This window comes from Lutra lutra, chromosome 1 (genome assembly GCF_902655055.1).
Source record: "Lutra lutra chromosome 1, mLutLut1.2, whole genome shotgun sequence".
NCBI classification, from domain to species: Eukaryota; Metazoa; Chordata; class Mammalia; order Carnivora; family Mustelidae; genus Lutra; species Lutra lutra.
The window spans coordinates 128,248,908-128,267,010 of NC_062278.1; the positions used below are offsets into that span (position 1 = coordinate 128,248,908).

The 18,103-nt window shown below is 39.8% G+C and overlaps 1 protein-coding gene across 3 annotated transcripts in view; it reads right to left on the reverse strand.

Moving 5' to 3' along the window:
* NCK1 (NCK adaptor protein 1) overlaps positions 1-18,103 on the reverse strand; it is a 93,156-nt gene extending 75,053 nt beyond the window's left edge. The window contains exon 1 of one of the 3 annotated variants that reach the window (XM_047736211.1): positions 17,977-18,103. The gene's annotated coding sequence lies outside the window, so the exon portion shown is untranslated. Of the gene's footprint in view, positions 1-17,942 lie in introns of all 3 variants that reach the window. The other 2 variants (XM_047736197.1, XM_047736206.1) reach the window with 2 other exon arrangements.

The window sequence follows — 18,103 nt, forward strand, 5'->3', positions numbered from 1 at the left end:
TTATGGCTGGATAATATTCTATGATATATATATATATGTATATATATACATATATATATACACACACACACACACACACACCACATTTTCTTTATCCATTTATCTATCGATGGATATTTTGGTGACAAAGCAATTTTAAACTGTAATTCACTGCCAGTTGAAGCCTGATATAAGGAAAGATAAACTTAAGTAGCTCTTTTCACCAATCATCTCTCAACTTCTTTTTCTCTCCCCTTGTGTCTTCCTTCCTTAGCCACCTGACTTTTTACCTTATCCTTTATTCCAAAGTTCTATTCTTAGACTGCTAATGATCATGAGAAAGGCAACAATAACTTGTTTTTTCCATTATAATAGATATTTAGGAAAAAAGTGACTGAGGTATAAGATATGAACAAATGAGTATCTTGTATAAGATGAACTAGTACCAAACTCTACTCAGCTAATCCACCAAAGTTCCCTAAACAAAAAGATGAGCAAACTTTAAAAGATAAGAATAAAAAGGAATGCAAGAAAGCTCCCACTTTCCCTTGTGCTAATGATTCTCATACTTGTTTACCTGGAGACAGAAGCCTGTGGCAACTGGAATTTCTCCAGGCTATCCCAAATCAAGTTCCACTGGCTTAAAAAAGATGCTTTCAGTTGGTGTTAATGCAATTTGACATATTAAATTATGCTTCCAATTTAAATATATTCTTATTTCACTTCAATGTTAAAGAATAATTTACTCAAGGGGCGCCTGGGTGGCTCAGTGGGTTAAGCCGCTGCCTTCGGCTCAGGTCGTGATCTCAGAGTCCTGGGATCGAGCCCCGCATCGGGCTCTCTGCTCAGCGGGGAGCCTGCTTCCTCCTCTCTCTGCCTGCCTCTCTGCCTGCTTGTGATCTCTCTGTCAGGTAAATAAATAAAATCTTTAAAAAAAAAAAAAAAAAAAAAGAATAATTTACTCAAACTATTTTAAAGGACAATGACTTTCAAAGGGACACATGCATTACAAATGCTTCCAGAAGATTCAGTAGAAGGATATGGTTAAGTAGCATAAACAGATGAAGTGCCATTGGGTTTTTTTGTTGTTTTGTTTATTTTTTAGATTTTATCTGAAAGAGAGAGAGAGAATGAGAGAAAGAGATCACAAGCAGCGGGGGAGGAATAGAGGAAGAAGACATGGGGCTCCATCTCAGCACCCCGGGATCATGACCTGAGCTGTAGGCAGACGCTTAATGGACTGAGCCACCCGGGCGCCCCATGAACTGCCATTGTTTTGCTATGATTCTGCATACTTTCAGATGAGAAAATTCCTACTAAAAATACTTCAATAAAAATTCGTTAATGTTCTCTCTATATAAGCTTTTAGTACAATTCTAACTTATTGTAACATTTAAAAAGAACATACCTCTAAAAAAAAGTTGCTATAGAAGCCCAGAAGTCTGGGCACCTGGGTGGCTCGGTCATTAAGTGTCTGCCTTTGGCTCAGATCATGATTCCAGAGTCTTGGGATCTAGGCCCACATTGGGCTCTCTGCTGGGTGGTAAGCCTGCTTCTCCCTCTCCCACTCCCCCTGCTTGTGTTCCCTCATTATTTCTCTTTGTCAAATAAATAAATACATAAATAATCTTTAAATTTAAAAAAAAAAAAAGCCCAGAAACCTTTTCTCCCACCACAAACTCCTTAATGCCTAACTTAATACCTCCTTAATCCCTAACTGTACTGTCTCATTCTATTTCACTTCACTTTATTGGACAAAATACACTAAGTATGTTAAGTGCTTTTAATACAGTATGTTACTAATCCTCACAACAATCTTATGAAGAAGATATTAATATCACCATTCTATAACCTTCATGAAGGGAACATTTCAGAATCTTCAAATACATATCACAAGGAATAGCCATACTAGAAGCAGCCAAGCTAACCATTGCTCTTTTCTAAAACTCTCTGCTGGTTTCCTTAAGCCTATACTCAACTGGTTCTCTTCCTTCCTCTCCATCCACTCCTCCTGGTCTCCATTTGTGGATCCTCTTTTTTCTCCCGAGTCATCTGTTCTCAATGTATACCGTCTCTCTCAACAGATCATCCATTTTTATGGCTAACCTCCTTATTAATCCCTGTCCATTACAAACTACTATCATCTCATTCTCCCAGACTCCCTGCTTAAGTCACACAGCAATTTGTGTTGGATTTTCCTTTGAAATGTCCCTCGTTCATTCTTTTCTATTCCACTGATACTGCATCCACTAAAACCAAAACCCTCAACAATTCAACTCAATTACCATAAGAGCTCTTGGTTATTATTCACTCTAGTCTCTCTACTTCAGTTTGTGTATAATAAAGAGTATTTCATTTATACAACAAACTTACGAAATGACTAGCATATGCTAAGAACAATGAGAAAAAGAAACACCTCCTTCCAGAACAGGACACAGCAAAAGCAAATGAAAATGTTCAAATAAAAAAAAAATAGATTGTAGCAAACACAGTGCTTTCAAAAAAAGAGAAAAGGAGGAGGAGTCAAGATGGCAGAGAAGTAGCAGGCTGAGACTACTTCAGGTAGCGGGAGATCAGCTAAATAGCTTATCTAAAGATTGCAAACACCTACAAATCCAATTGAAGAGAAGAAGAACAGCAATTCTAGAAACAGAAAATCAACCACTATCTGAAAGGTAGGACTGGCAGAGAAGTGAATCCAAAGTGACTGGGAGATAGACCGCGGGGGGGGGGGGGGGGGGGGGGGCTCCTGGCGAGCGGCGAAGCAACGGAGCACAAAATCAGGACTTTTAAAAGTCTGTTCCTCTGAGGGACATCACTCCAGAGGCTTAACTGGGGTGAAGCCCAGGCGGGGTCAGCGCGGCCTCAGGTCCCACAGGGTCACAGAAGGATCGGGGGTGTCTGAGTGTTGCAGAGCTTACCGGTATTAGAATAAGGAAGCCAGCTACAGAAACAGAGCCGAGGAGTAAGCTCTAAACTCGGGGTTACCTTGAACCGGTCGCAAGCTCGGTCAGCTCGGAGCGCAGCTGGAGGCCAGGGTGATAGGAGTAATTAGGCGCTGTTCTCTGAGGGTGCACTGAGGAGTGGGGCCCCAGGCTCTCGGCTCCTCCAGGCCGGAGACAAGGAGGCCGCCATCTTCATTCCCCTCTTCCAGAACTCTACAGAAAGCCCACAGGGAACAAAAGCTCCCGAGAGCAAACCCAGCAAACCCAGCAAACCCGGGCGGATTACTCAGCCAGTCCCCGGGTAAGGGCGGTGCAACTCCGCCTGGGGCAAAGACGCTTGAGAATAACTACAACAGGCCCCTCCCCCCAGAAGATCAACAAGAAACCAGGCAGGACCAAGTTCACCTACCAAGAAGTGCAGTTTCAATACCAAGGAGAGCGGCAGAATTCCAGAGGAGAAGAAAGCAAAGCATGGAACTCATGGTTTTCTCCCCATGATTCTTTAGCCTTGCAGTTAATTTAATTTTTTTTTCTTTTTCAATTTTTTTTCTCTTCTTCTGCTAAATTTTTTTAACTTTTACCGTTTTCTTTTTTAACATTTTTAAATAGTTTAAATAATACATTTTTTTCCTTTTTATATTTTTTATCGGCTTTCTTTTTTTAATAGTTTCTTTTTTTTTTTTTCTTTCTGAATCCCTTTTTATCCCCTTTCTCCCCCCTCACGATTTGGGATCTCTTCTGATTTGGCTAAAGCATATTTTCCTGGGGTTGTTGCCACCCTTTTAGTATTTTCTTGCTCCTTCATATACTCTTATCTGGACAAAATGACAAGGCGGAAAAATTCACCATAAAAAAAAGAACAAGAAGCAGTACCAAAGGCTAGGGACCTAATCAATACAGACATTGGTAATATGTCAGATATAGAGTTCAGAATGACGATTCTCAAGGTTCTAGCCGGGCTTGAAAAAGGCATGGAAGATATTAGAGAAACCCTCTCGGGAGATATAAAAGCCCTTCCTGGAGAAATAAAAGAACTAAAATCTAACCAAGTTGAAATCAAAAAAGCTATTAATGAGGTGCAATCAAAAATGGAGGCTCTCCCTGCTAGGATAAATGAGGCAGAAGAAAGAATTAGCGATATAGAAGATCAAATGACAGAGAATAAAGAAGCTGAGCAAAAGAGGGACAAACAGCTACTGGACCACGAGGGGAGAATTCGAGAGATAAGTGACACCATAAGACGAAACAACATTAGAATAATTGGGATTCCAGAAGAAGAGGAAACAGAGAGGGGAGAAGAAGGTATGTTGGAGAGAATTATTGGAGAGAATTTCCCCAATATGGCAAAGGGAACAAGCATCAAAATCCAGGAGGTTCAGAGCACCCCCCTCAAAATCAATAAAATAGGTCCACACCCCGTCACCTAAGAGTAAAATTGACAAGTCTTAGTGACAAAGAAAAGATCCTGAAAGCAGCCCGGGAAAAGAAGTCTGTAACGGACAATGGTAAAAATATTAGATTGGCAGCAGACTTATCCACAGAGACCTGGCAGGCCAGAAAGAGCTGGCATGATATATTCAGAGTACTAAATGAGAAAAACATGCAGCCAAGAATACTATATCCAGCTAGGCTATCATTGAAAATAGAAGGAGAGATTAAAAGCTTCCAGGACAAACAAAAACTGAAAGAATTTGCAAATACCAAACCAGCTCTACAGGAAATATTGAAAGGGGTCCTCTAAGCAAAGAGAGACCCTCAAAGTAGTAGATCAGAAAGAAACAGAGACAATATACAATAACACTCACCTTACAGGCAATACAATGGCACTAAATTCATATCTCTCAATACTTACCCTGAATGTTAATGGGCTAAATGCCCCAATCAAAAGACACAGGGTATCAGAATGGATAAAAAAACAAAACCCATCTATATGTTGCCTACAAGAAACTCATCTTAAACCCGAAGACACCTCCAGGTTTAAAGTGAGGGGGTGGAAAAGAATTTACCATGCTAATGGACATCAGAAGAAAGCAGGAGTGGCAATCCTTCTATCAGATCAATTAGATTTTAAGCCAAGGACTATAATAAGAGATGAGGAAGGACACTATATCATACTCAAAGGAACTGTCCTACAAGAAGATCTAACAATTTTAAATATCTAGGCCCCTAACGTGGGAGCAGCCAACTATATAAACCAATTAATAACAAAATCAAAGAAACACATCGACAAGAATACAATAATAGTAGGGGATTTTAACACTCCCCTCACTGAAATGGACAGATCATCCAAGCAAAAGATCAACAAGGAAATCAAGGCCTTAAATGACACACTGGACCAGATGGACATCACAGATATATTCAGAACATTTCATCCCAAAGCAACAGAATACACATTCTTCTCCAGTGCACATGGAACATTCTCCAGAATAGATCACATTCTTGGTCCTAAATCAAGTCTCAACCGGTATCAAAAGATTGGGATCATTCCCTGCATAGTTTCAGAGCACAATGCTCTGAAGCTAGAACTCAATCACAAGAGGAAATTTGGAAAGAACCCAAATACATGGAGACTAAACAGCATCCTTCTAAAGAATGAATGGGTCAACCAGGAAATTAAAGAATTGAAAAAAATTATGGAAACAAATGATAATGAAAACACAACGGTTCAGAATCTGTGGGACACAACAAAGGCAGTCCTGAGAGGAAAATATATAGCGGTACAAGCCTTTCTCAAGAAACAAGAAAGGTCTCAGGTACACAACCTAACCCTACACCTAAAGGAGCTGGAGAAAGAACAAGAAAGAAACCCTAAACCCAGCAGGAGAAGAGAAATCATAAAGATTAGAGCAGAAATCAATGAAATAGAAACCAAAAAACAATAGAACAACGAAACTAGGAGCTGATTCTTTGAAAGAGTAAGATTGATAAACCCCTGGCCAGACTTATCAAAAAGAGAAAGGACCCAAATAAATGAAATAATGAATGAAAGAGGAGAGATCACAACTAACACCAAGGAAATATAAACAATTATAAGAACATACTATGAGCAACTCTACGCCAACAAATTTGACAATCTGGAAGAAATGGATGCATTCCTAGAGACATATAAACTACCACAACTGAACCAGGAAGAAATGGAAAGCCTCAACAGACCCATAACCAGTAAGGAGATTGAAACAGTCATCAAAAATCTGCAAACAAACAAAAGCCCAGGGCCAGACGGCTTCCCGGGGGAATTCTACCAAACATTTAAAGAAGAACTAATTCCTATTCTCCTGAAACTGTTCCAAAAAATAGAAATAGAAGGAAAACTTCCAAACTCATTTTATGAGGCCAGCATCACCTTGATCCCAAAACCAGACAAGGATCCCATCGAAAAAGAAAACTACACACCAATATCCTTGATGAATACAGATGCAAAAATTCTCGCCAAAATACTAGCCAATAGGATTCAACAGTACATTAAAAGGATTATTCACCACGACCAAGTGGGATTTATTCCAGGGCTGCAAGGTTGGTTCAACATCTGCAAATCAATCAATGCGATACAACACATTAATAAAAGAAAGAACAAGAACCATATGATACTCTCCATAGATGCTGAAAAAGCATTTGACAAAGTACAGCATCCCTTCCTGATCAAAACTCTTCAAAGTGTAGGGATAGAGGGCACATACCTCAATATTATCAAGCCATCTATGAAAAACCCACCACAAATATCATTCTCAATGGAGAAAAACTGAAAGCTTTTCCGCTAAGGTCAGGAACACGGCAGGGATGTCCGTTATCACCACTGCTGTTCAACATAGTACTAGAAGTCCTAGCCTCAGCAATCAGACAACAAAAGGAAATTAAAGGCATCCCAATCCGCAAAGAAGAAGTCAAACTATCACTCTTTGCAGATGATATGATACTATATGTGGAAAACCCAAAAGACTCCACTCCAAATCTGCCAGAACTTGTACAGGAATTCAGTAAAGTGTCAGGACATAAAATCAATGCACAGAAATCAGTTGCATTTCTTTACACCAACAACAAGACAGAAGAAAGAGAAATTAAGGAGTCAATCCCATTTACGATTGCATCCAAAACTATAAGGTACCTAGGAATAAACCTAACCAAAGAGACTAAGAATCTATACTCAGAAAACTATAAAGTACTCATGAAAGAAATTGAGGAAGACACAAAGAAATGGGAAAATGTTCCGTGCTCATGGATTGGAAGAACAAATATTGTGAGAATGTCTATGCTACCTAAAGCAATCTACACACTTAATGCAATCCCTATCAAAGTCCCATCCATTTTTTCAAAGAAATGGAACAAATAATCCTAAAATTTATATGGAACCAAAAAAGACCTCGAATAGTAGCCAAAGGAATACTGAAAAAGAAAGCCAAAGTTGGTGGCATCACAATTCCGGACTTCAAGCTCTATTACAAAGCTGTCATCATCAAGACAGCATGGTACTGGCACAAAAACAGACACATAGATCAATGGAACAGAATAGAGAGCCCAGAAATAGACCCTCAACTCTATGGTCAACTCATCTTCGACAAAGCAGGAAAGAATGTCCAATGGAAAAAAGACAGCCTCTTCAATAAATGGTGTTGGGAAAACTGGACAGCCACATGCAGAAAAATGAAATTGGACCATTTCCTTACAACACACACGAAAATAGACTCAAAATGGGTGAAGGACCTCAATGTGAGAAAGGAATCCATCAAAATCCTTGAGGAGAACACAGGCAGCAACCTCTTCGACCTCAGCCGCAGCAACATCTTGCTAGGAACATCGCCAAAGGCAAGGGAAGCAAGGGCAAAAATGAACTATTGGGATCTCATCAAGATCAAAAGCTTTTGCACAGCAAAGGAAACAGTTAACAAAACCAAAAGGCAACTGACAGAATGGGAGAAGATATTTGCAAACGACATATCAGATAAGGGACTAGTGTCCAAAATCTATAAAGAACTTAGCAAACTCAACAACCAAAGAACAAATAATCCAATCAAGAAATGGGCAGAGGACATAAACAGACATTTCTGCAATGAAGACATCCAGATGGCCAACAGACACATGAAAAAGTGCTCCATATCACTCGGCATCAGGGAAATACAAATCAAAACCACAATGAGATATCACCTCACACCAGTCAGAATGGCTAAAATTAACAAGTCAGGAAATGAGAGATGCTGGCGAGGATGCAGAGAAAGGGGAACCCTCCTACACTGTTGGTGGGAATGCAAGCTGGTGCAACCACTCTGGAAAACAGCATGGAGGTTCCTCAAAGCGTTGAAAATAGAACTACCCTATGACCCAGCAATTGCACCTGCTGGGTATTTACCCTAAAGATAAAAACGTAGTGATTCGAAGGGGCACGTGCACCCGAATGTTTATAGCAGCAATGTCTACAATAGCCAAACTATGGAAAGAACCTAGATGTCCATCAACAGACGAATGGATAAAGAAGATGTGGTATATATGGTATATATACACGATGGAATACTATGCAGCCATCAAAAAAAAAGAAATCTTGCCATTTGCGACGACGTGGATGGAACTAGAGGGTATCATGTTTAGCAAATAAGTCAATCGGAGAAAGACAACTATCATATGATCTCCCTGATATGAGGGAGAGGAGATGCAACATGGTGGTTTAAGGGGTAGGAGAAGAGTAAATGAAACAAGATGGGAATGGGAGGTAGACAAACCATAAGTGACTCTCAATCTCACAAAACAAACTGAGGGAGGGGGGTTGGGAGAGAGGGGGTGGGGTTATGGACATTGGGGAGGGTATGTGCTATGGTGAATGCTGTGAAGTGTGAAGTTCCAAGATTACAAACTGAAACTTGAGTGGGAGTAAAGTAGTAGTCCATAAACAGCCTTATTAAAGGAAATCAGAAACTTTATATTACAAGGACAGGGTAAGGCAACTTTTTCTCTAAAGGGCCAGATAATAAACATCTTAGGCTTTGTAGGCCACATACAGTCTCTGTTGCATATTCTTCTTTTCTTACAAACCTTCAAAAATGTAAAATCATTCTTGGCTTAGGCAGTACAAATAAAGTTTTTGAGAGGTTCCAATTAAAGTAGTGGATTTAACACTACAGGGTTTTTTGTTTTTAAGGAAATTAACACAGTAGCCAAAATATACAGGAAAGCAAGCAATAAGAACTAATTTTTTCAACCTAAAAAGACAGTTGGACAACGGGTTACTACCTCAGTGAATTCCAAAAAGGTAAGGCCTAACCCAAGAGTTGAAAAACGCAATTTATACCTTGGAATTCTCAAAAGAGTCAGGAACTGGCAGCACCGGCTACTGCTACAACTGAGAAAAAAGGGGGTTAAATAGGGAAGACTGGGTGAAAGCTAAGGAGTGGTTAAATCCTTAGAAGTTTCCTCTCCAAATCTACCTGATGGTTGGCTACACAACTCTGAACTGGGGTCACCAGATATAACTAAAAATCTGTATACCTTACCAAAAGTGGGGAATGAGAAATTCAGTCACACACACACATGAAGGGGGCAGTCAAACCTTCAGCCCTCAAGAAGATTGTGTTTTCCCTCAAGAGGAAATACCTCCCAGACATCAGGGTTTTTTATTTAAAAAAAAAAAAAAAAAAAAATAGGGCTCACTTGGACCACCATGCAATAAAGTTCAAAGTCTTTAAGACCCCATTAATTCAAGCTTTCAATCTCAAGACTGAAATTATCTCAAGATAACATCCAAGGATTACTGACACCTGAAGCAAGCCTCCAACATAAAAGTTAGAAACCAATTTAAAAAGAGTCTCCAAGAAAAAACAAGGGCAAATGTCCTCGGAAATTAGAGAAGAAAATGTATCCATGAAACTAGCAAAGAATACTCTCTATAAAAAAATTTTTAGGGACGCCTGGGTGGCTCAGTTGGTTAAGCAGCTGCCTTCGGCTCAGGTCATGGTCCCGGCGTCCTGGGATCGAGTCCCACATCGGGCTCCTTGCTTGGCGGGGAGCCTGCTTCTCCCTCTGCCTCTGCCTGCCACTCTCTACCTGTGCTCACTCTTGCTTCTCTCTCTAGGACAAATAAATAAATAAAATCTTAAAAAAAAAAATTTTTTAAAGAACAGAGTTCTTGGGAAATCAAAATCTTGCTGGCAAAAATAAAAATTTCAGCAAAAGACTTAGGAAATAAAAGTTAATGAAACCTCTCATATAGAGCAAAAAGACTAGGAGATGAAAAATTAAGAAGAAAAAAAAAACACCAAAGAACTAGTCTGAAACACAAACAGAACTAGCAGAAATAACATAAAATTTTCAGAGAGAAACAAAAGGAAGGAGAAGAAAATATTCCTGTAGACTGAATTATGTCTCCTTGCACCCCCCCATTCATGTTGAAGCCCCAACCCTGAAAGTGACTGTATTTGGAGACAGGACTTTAGGAGGTAACAAAGGTTAAATGAGATGTCATAAGGGTGGGGCCCTAATCCAACTGAACCTGTATCCTCACTGGGCGAGGAGGAAGAGGAGAGAGGTAACTCTCTATCAAGAAAGGCGCCTGGGTGGCTTAGTCGGTTAAGGGGCTATCTTCTCGGGTCATGATCCCAAGATCCTGGGATCAAGCCCTGCATGGGGCTCCCTGCTCAGCAGAAAGCCTGCCTGCTTCTCCCTGTCCCTCTGCCTACTTGTGCTCTCTCTCTGTCAAATAAATAAATAAAGTCTTAAAATAAAAAATAAATTATTTTTTAAAAAAAGAAAAAGAAAAAACAAAAGGCTTTGTAAGGACACAGTAAAAAAAAAAAAAAAAAAAAGGGCAGCTGTCTATAAGCCAAGAAGAGATCTCATACGGAACCAACACTGATAGCACCTTGAACTTGGACTTCTTAGCATTCAGAACTGTCAGAAAATAAAATTCTGTTGTTTAAACAACCTAGCCTGTGGTATTTTGTTATAGCAGCCCTAGCAGACTACTACAGCCATCAACAAAATATTTTAAGAAAATTTCTCTGAACTGACGAACATAATTTTGCAGGTCTGAAGGGCACAATGAATATCCAGGAAAACGCCCAAGAACAGATCAGGCCAAGTCACACCGTCATAAAACTTCAGAATACAAGAGATATAAAATCTCAAAAAAGAAAAAAAAAATTAGGATCAGGAATCAGAAGGTTTTCAAAATTCTCAAAAGGATCACAAGCCAGAAAACAATAAAGAGATGCCTTCAGAATTCTGAAAGTAAATTATTTCTAACCTAAAATTTATTACTCAGCAAAATCCCATGGGAGACCAAGAAAAAAAAGGGGGGGGCATTTTATTAATAATGCAAGATCTCAAACTTCACAGGAATCTACTATGGGATATGTTCCACCAAAGGAGGGGTCAAACCGAAAAAAGAACTACATGATACACAGGAAATGGGAGATTTAACACAGAAGAAAGGCAAGGGGAGTCACTAGTCTTACGATAAGGAAGAAATCCTAGAAAACTGCTATGGATAAGACAGAAAGCTGCTCCCAGTAGGTTCAAAAACTGGTAGATAAGAGTCACTATACTTCCAGGTACACATACCCAAAAGAAATGACTGTGTATGTCCACTGGAAGACTTGTAAGTAAATGTATACAGCAGCTTTATTCACAACAGCTACAAAACTAGAAACAAACCGAATATTCATTAATGATGAATTTTTTTAAATTGTATATTTCATCCAACAGAAAACTATTATCAGTAAAAAAACACCAACTACTGCTGTACCAACATCATAGGTGAATCTCACAAACAGAATATTAAGCAAAAGCAGTCACTCATAAGAGTGTATATACTGTATGGTTCCATTAAGTTCAAGAACAGGCAAAAATGATACAGGTCAGAATAGCGATTAACTTTTGGGGATAGGAAATAGTGCTTAAGAGGACACATGAGAGAACTTTCTGGAGCACTGGAAACGCTTCCAGATCTGGAAGGCTGTACTGAATTCAGGACCAAAAATGAAACTTCAACAAAATATGACTTCATCTGCTACTTTGGTAATTTGGTGGGGGATGGGGAGGGAGGGAGATTTCCTTTCAAGAATAGGCAGGCTATGCATAGGCAATCAAATTCTCAACAGATAATGGTAGAAAAATATAAAATCTAAATGAGAATGAGATTGGTTTAGGATGGACAGTTCCCACAGAGAAATAATGCTGTCATAAAAAAAATTGATCTGGGTGACAGGTAGAGGACTACAAATATAAAAACTCATTGAACTATACAATGAAATTTGTGTACTTTGCTATTTTTAAAAATTCAAATGACACTTTCTCTAACAAGTTTTTAAAGAAATCAACGACATTTCAATTGCACAATTGCATCATCCCACAACAGGATTAATCAAGGGAAGAAAAAAATCTAAGGTTTTATATACAAAGATCTTTATTTCAGAATTATTTTTACTAAGGAAAAAAACACCTGGAAATAACATTTAAATAAATGATTGCCATGCAAATCCTGGATTTTTCTAGTGTGAGAAGAGAAATTATTTGGCCTTATTTTTATTACCAGCAGCCAAACTTAATATTAATTAACCTAAGGGAACCATCTGCCCAGCAGGAAGAGCAGGTTCACGGGTTCCAAGAGCAGGTTCACGGGTTCCAAGGCAAAAAAAATCTTGGCTAATGAAGGGAAAAGGAGGAGAAAGGGAAAATAGCAAGAGATAGAAGTAGGCAAAAGCCAAATCATGGAAGGCCTTATAGGCCTTTTTAAGAATACGGAAGGGTGACTGGGAGCACGCAACTCTTTTTCTCAGGGTTATGACTTCAAGCACCACAATGGGTACAGATATGACTTAGTATATGTGCTGCCGAAGCGAGCACCAGATATGACTTAAAAATAAGATCCTTAGGAGAAAAAAATATATAGAAAAGAAATGGGAAAAAAAACCATGGAAAAATTAAAGTAACTGACTTCCTAGGGCAGCAGAATTCTGGAGGGAAGGGGCTATACACAAAGTATTCTAAATGTTTCTAAAAATAAAAAATGTTACCATGCAAGAACATTTAGTACCTGGAAATGGTCAAGAATTGCTAAGGAAAATTTTCCAAGTCTTATTTAATTAATAGAAAGTTTTTGTGGTAAACATAAATTTTTGTTTTGCTGGGATGCTCAAAAAATACAAGGCATATTAAATTCTTTGTTATATCAATTATATGAGCTGATCTAAACACAACATGATTTGGAAATACATACTGAAATTTTTGGAAGGCTGATTCTTAAAAAACAACAGAAAAGCTTTTTAGATGCATCCGTTTTTTAAAAACCATATTCTCACTGCTTTATTCCATTGGTCTATTTCAAAAAAAGCAGAAATTATCCATACCATACTTATGTCCAATTCAGCAAGACTTAAATACAACTTCAGGAATAAAGAATGAGAGAATCAATGTTTCAACAAATATACTAAAGTTTTCAACTAAAAATTTCAACAATTAGCAGATAATTTTATTTAAAACCAAAAGGGTAAAACATTCCTTCCAGAAATATTTCATCTGATAATTTTCTTTTTTTTTTTTTAAAGATTTTATTTATTTATTTATTTATTTATTTATTTGACAGACAGAGATCACAAGCAGGCAGAGAGGCAGACAGAGGGAGAGAGAGGAGAAAGCAGGCTCCCTGCTGAGCAGAGAGCCCGACATGGGGCTCGATCCCAGGACTCTGGGATCATGACCTGAGCCGAAGGCAGAGGCTTTAACCCACTGAGCCACCCAGGCGCCCCATCATCTGACAATTTTCTGTGCTACCTTACACTATGCAACTCTTGCTACGTAAGTGTAAAAAAAAAAAAAAAAAAAGTAACAAAATCCCAAAAACGAACAAAAATAACCAAGGCAACCCTATGCTACTGCTGTAACAGCAACTTCACAGTTAAGAGGAAAAAAAAAAATGTCAAGAGCAAATTTATAAAAACTCTCTGACTTCCCAAAAGGAACAAATGTTTTCAGAATATTTTGCTCAATAAACAGATTGCTCAATAATCAAGTTTCTGACAGATGAACAAGAAGACAAAGAAGCAAAATGCAAAAGTGCTGCTGTTCTAAGAACCTAAAAGAGAAAAAGAACATTTGGCGGGCTCATTAAATTCAGTTATGTGATAAACCCTCCAAGTTTCCTCCAAACCACTGAAATGTTGACATCTACTTTGAAAGCACCCAAATATTCAGTCTCTTGGAATTAAGAGTTTCAAACAAACTAAACTCCAGGAGTAAAAATTCTAAGAGATACATTTGCTTTTTAATGAATCGAGGACTCAACTGCAGAGATGACAATATGATTTTTGTTAATGCTGTTAATACATCTAACAAGCAAAGAAAAAGACTTTAAACCCATTTTAATGATTTGAACAATCGGAGTCATGAAGATCCCACTGGCCTCACATATAAGTTTTCAATCTATGCAAGATGTAAAGACACAAAATGCAAAGTAATATGAAGCAAACAAAAAAACTGCATTGCAAGAGATGAAAAGTAGTACACCTTCTTAGGAAATACACAGGGAAAAAGTTTCTTTAAAGAATACACAGACCGGGGCACCTGGGTGGCTCAGTGTGGTTAAGCCTCTGCCTTTGGCTCAGGTCATGATCTCAGGGTCCTGGGATTGAGCCCCGCATCAGGCTCTCTGCTCAGTAGGGAGCCTGCTTCCTCCTCTCTCTCTGCCTGCTTCTCTGCCTACTTGTGATCTCTATCAAATAAATAAATAAAATCTTAAAAAAAAGAAAAAGAACACACAGACCAAGGGCACCTGGGTGACTCCATCTGTTAAGCATCTACCTTCGGCTCAAGTCATGATCCTGGAGTTCCAAGATGGAGGCCACATAGGGCTCCCTGCTCAGTGGGGACTCTCCTTCTCCCTCTGCCCCTCACCCTGCTCGCACTCTCTCTCATTCGTGCCATCTCTCTCAAATAAATGAATAAAATCTTTAAATAAAAAAAAGAATACACCAGACCTTGAGTTAGGAAATCAAGATCTGAGTTTCAGCTCTGCCACCATCTTTAGATGTGTGAATTTCCGTGTAGTTATTCTGTTTCATTTTCCTCACCTATAAAACGAAAAGTTGTAATTCCAACGTTCCCACAATACTGTTCCATGATATTACAAAACAAGTTCACATAAGCTTAAAAAAACCAAAGGAATAATAAGACAGTAAGGGCAATGGGTTCAAAAGAAACCAACAATACAGAGAACAGAAAGATCTGGAAGGCTGTACTGAATTCAGGACCAAAATTGAAACTTCAACAAAATATGACTTCATCTGCTACTCTGGTAATTTGGTGGGGGACGGGGAGGGAGGGAGATTTCAAGAATAGGCAGGCTATGCATAGGCAATCAAATTCTCAACAGATGAAGGTAGAAAAACATAAAATCTAAATGAGAATGAGAGATTGGTTTAGGATGGACAGCTCCCATAGAGAAATAGTGCTGTCATTAAAAAAAAAAAAAAAAAAGGGTTTTGTGCAGACTCTTAGAAGACTAGGGAGTTCTGAGGCGTACTCTGTAGATAACAGGGAGCTATCACTGGTTTTTTACAGTGGGGAAACACAATTTTACGATCAAGGCAGAAGGCAGGACATATTGAGTAGGTAGAAAAGGTAGGCAGAAAACCCAATTAAAAGCTAGTGTAAAGGGGGGCACCTGGGTGGCTCAGTGGGTTAAAGCCCCTGCCTTCGGCTCAGGTCATGATCCCAGGGCCCTGGGATTGAGCCCCGCATCCACATCGGGCTCTCTGCTCATCGGGGAGCCTGCTTCCCCACCCCCCATCTCTCTCTCTCTGGCTGCCTCTCTGCATACTTGTGATCTCTGCCTGTCAAATAAATTAATTTAAAAAAAAAAAAAAAAAGCTAGTGTAAAGGAACATATCTCAAAGAAATTTCCAAAAAATGGCTGACAAAAATTAGCCAATACTATGTGGATAGAGGATGTCAAAGACAAAACCAAGGTTTGTGTCTAGGTAGCTGCAAGTGTAACACTACTGAAACAAAATCTGCCTATGGAATCGTAAAATGAGGATCATCCAGGTAGAAATACTGCCTTAATTAAATAATCTTTAAATATCAGTTATCTTCCTGAGGCACCTGGGTGGCTCAGTCAGTTGAGTAACTGACTCCTGGTTTTGGCTCAGGTCAAGATCTCAGGGTCATGAGACCCAGCCTAAGCCCCAATCACACTCTGTGCTTAGCAGGGAGTCGCTTGAGATTCTCTCCCTTTCCCTCTCCCTTTGCCCCTCCCTTCCCCTCAACCAATTAGTAGGCTCACTATTTAAATAAATTTTTAAAATAAGTATCAGTTGTCTTCCTAAAATAGCACACCCAAGTATTTATGAAGAATTTGTTAAATGCTTAGTGATTTCATGAGTTTCCTCCAACTTACCAACTAAATAACAAATCATTTACTGCTCTGATGTATGTAGAGAACATTTAGTATTTTTCCATATTATAAAGGTAAGTAAATTGTAAAAGTTATTAAAGTATGATACTATGATAAGAAAAAATGGGCTGAATTCTCTATTTATTAAATGGAGTCCTCCTGACGAGTGATTTATAACAATACTTACATTAAATCTACCTTGAGCTTTTGGCAAGAAAGTTCTCCAAAGTGCAAAATAAAAGTAAGCCCAGAGGCATAAAGTACCATTCAGTACCTAACAAAACATCCTGTGTACACTTCAAATTTTATTTACATGGACCTGAAAGCGCTGGTAAAATCCGGACTAAAAGATAATGCATAGAAAAATAAAGCGAACAATTTAAAATTTAATATGTGAACAAGCACAGCTGAGTCTTGAGCATTCTGTGAACAGGGCTTACAGATATTATAGCTATTTCCTCCAGATCACAATTTTCCCAAAAAAGAAAATTCCAGAATCTATGATCAAGATGGAATGAAACTACTATTCATCAACCAATCCATATTTCTTGTTTCGTTCAAACTGTGAATGGGAGCTTACTTAAGAACCGAATATAACTGACAATTATCAAACAAAACCTTCTTCTTGGATTATTTTCCTCATTACTTTGTGACCTCGCTGAAGATTAAGATTTTAGGAACTGTGCTTTCCAGGTACTTAGTAAACTGTATAGTTGTTTTTTCATCAATCTACCAAAGTAAGACTTTCAAAAATGAATTACCTCTTGCAATATTTACCGGTTTTGACCGGACACGGAGCTTCTTTGCTCACCACCCAAGATGGGATTCGAAATTCTCAACTTCATTCTTTCCTAACTCCTATGTTTTCTTACCAAATCTAACGGGTAGAATTATTTTTCGGTGACCGGCTCATCGTTCGACATTAACCGAGCGCCTATAATGTTACAGGTCTCACCCCTAAACAAAATCCAGCTTCCCGAGCTTCTAACGGCAAATTTAACTTTTATGGAAACACCACAAAACGTCACAAAACCAATTACTGAGATTTTTTTTTTAACCGGATATATTACACAAGTCAAAAGCTCACAGCCGAAGCAACAAGCAATCGTACGAAACTACAGCAGGTCCATATGATTAAAATAACCCAGATTTTAATCTGGGGGTGGGGGGAGGGGCAGAGAGCGCATCCCAAGGATGTCCACCCTCAGCACAGGTTACGGCCCTCTCCCCTCCTGTAAGGCTCGAGATGAGCGCGCCCCTTCCATCCTCGACCACGTCCCTACCTTCCCCGCCCCGGATTACGCCACAACAGGCAAAAGGACTTTTTAGGGAGAAAAAGAACCAGGGAAGCGAGAGCGCCGCACACTCGACCTCCCAGCCTCTAAGGAGCGGCCGGCCAGAGCGAGGCCTGGGGCTTCGGGGCCCCGGGAACTGGCCAGAGGGTCGCGTTGAACAGCGATGCAAACGCCCAGGCCTGGCCGAGCGGCCTCCCCGCCCCCTCCGGCTCAGCTCAGGGCCGGCAGACGGCGCCCGGGGGGCTAACTTCGCGGGAGAAGAGGAAGCGACGCAGCGAGTAGCAGACTGCGCGGACGCATGGGGAAAGGAAAGGCGGTCTGTGCGTCTGCCTACCAGCAGGACCGTCTCACCTTCCTTCTGCCGGGTCCGTGGGCCCCAGCTCACCTGAGGAAGGGACCGGGAGACCGCCGCGGCCGCCGCGATGGCCGTTACGGCACGAGGCCTCCGCTCAGCCGCCGCGTAGCTCTGGCGAGAGGGGCGGGACGCGCGCGGCGGGCGGGCGGGGCTCCGG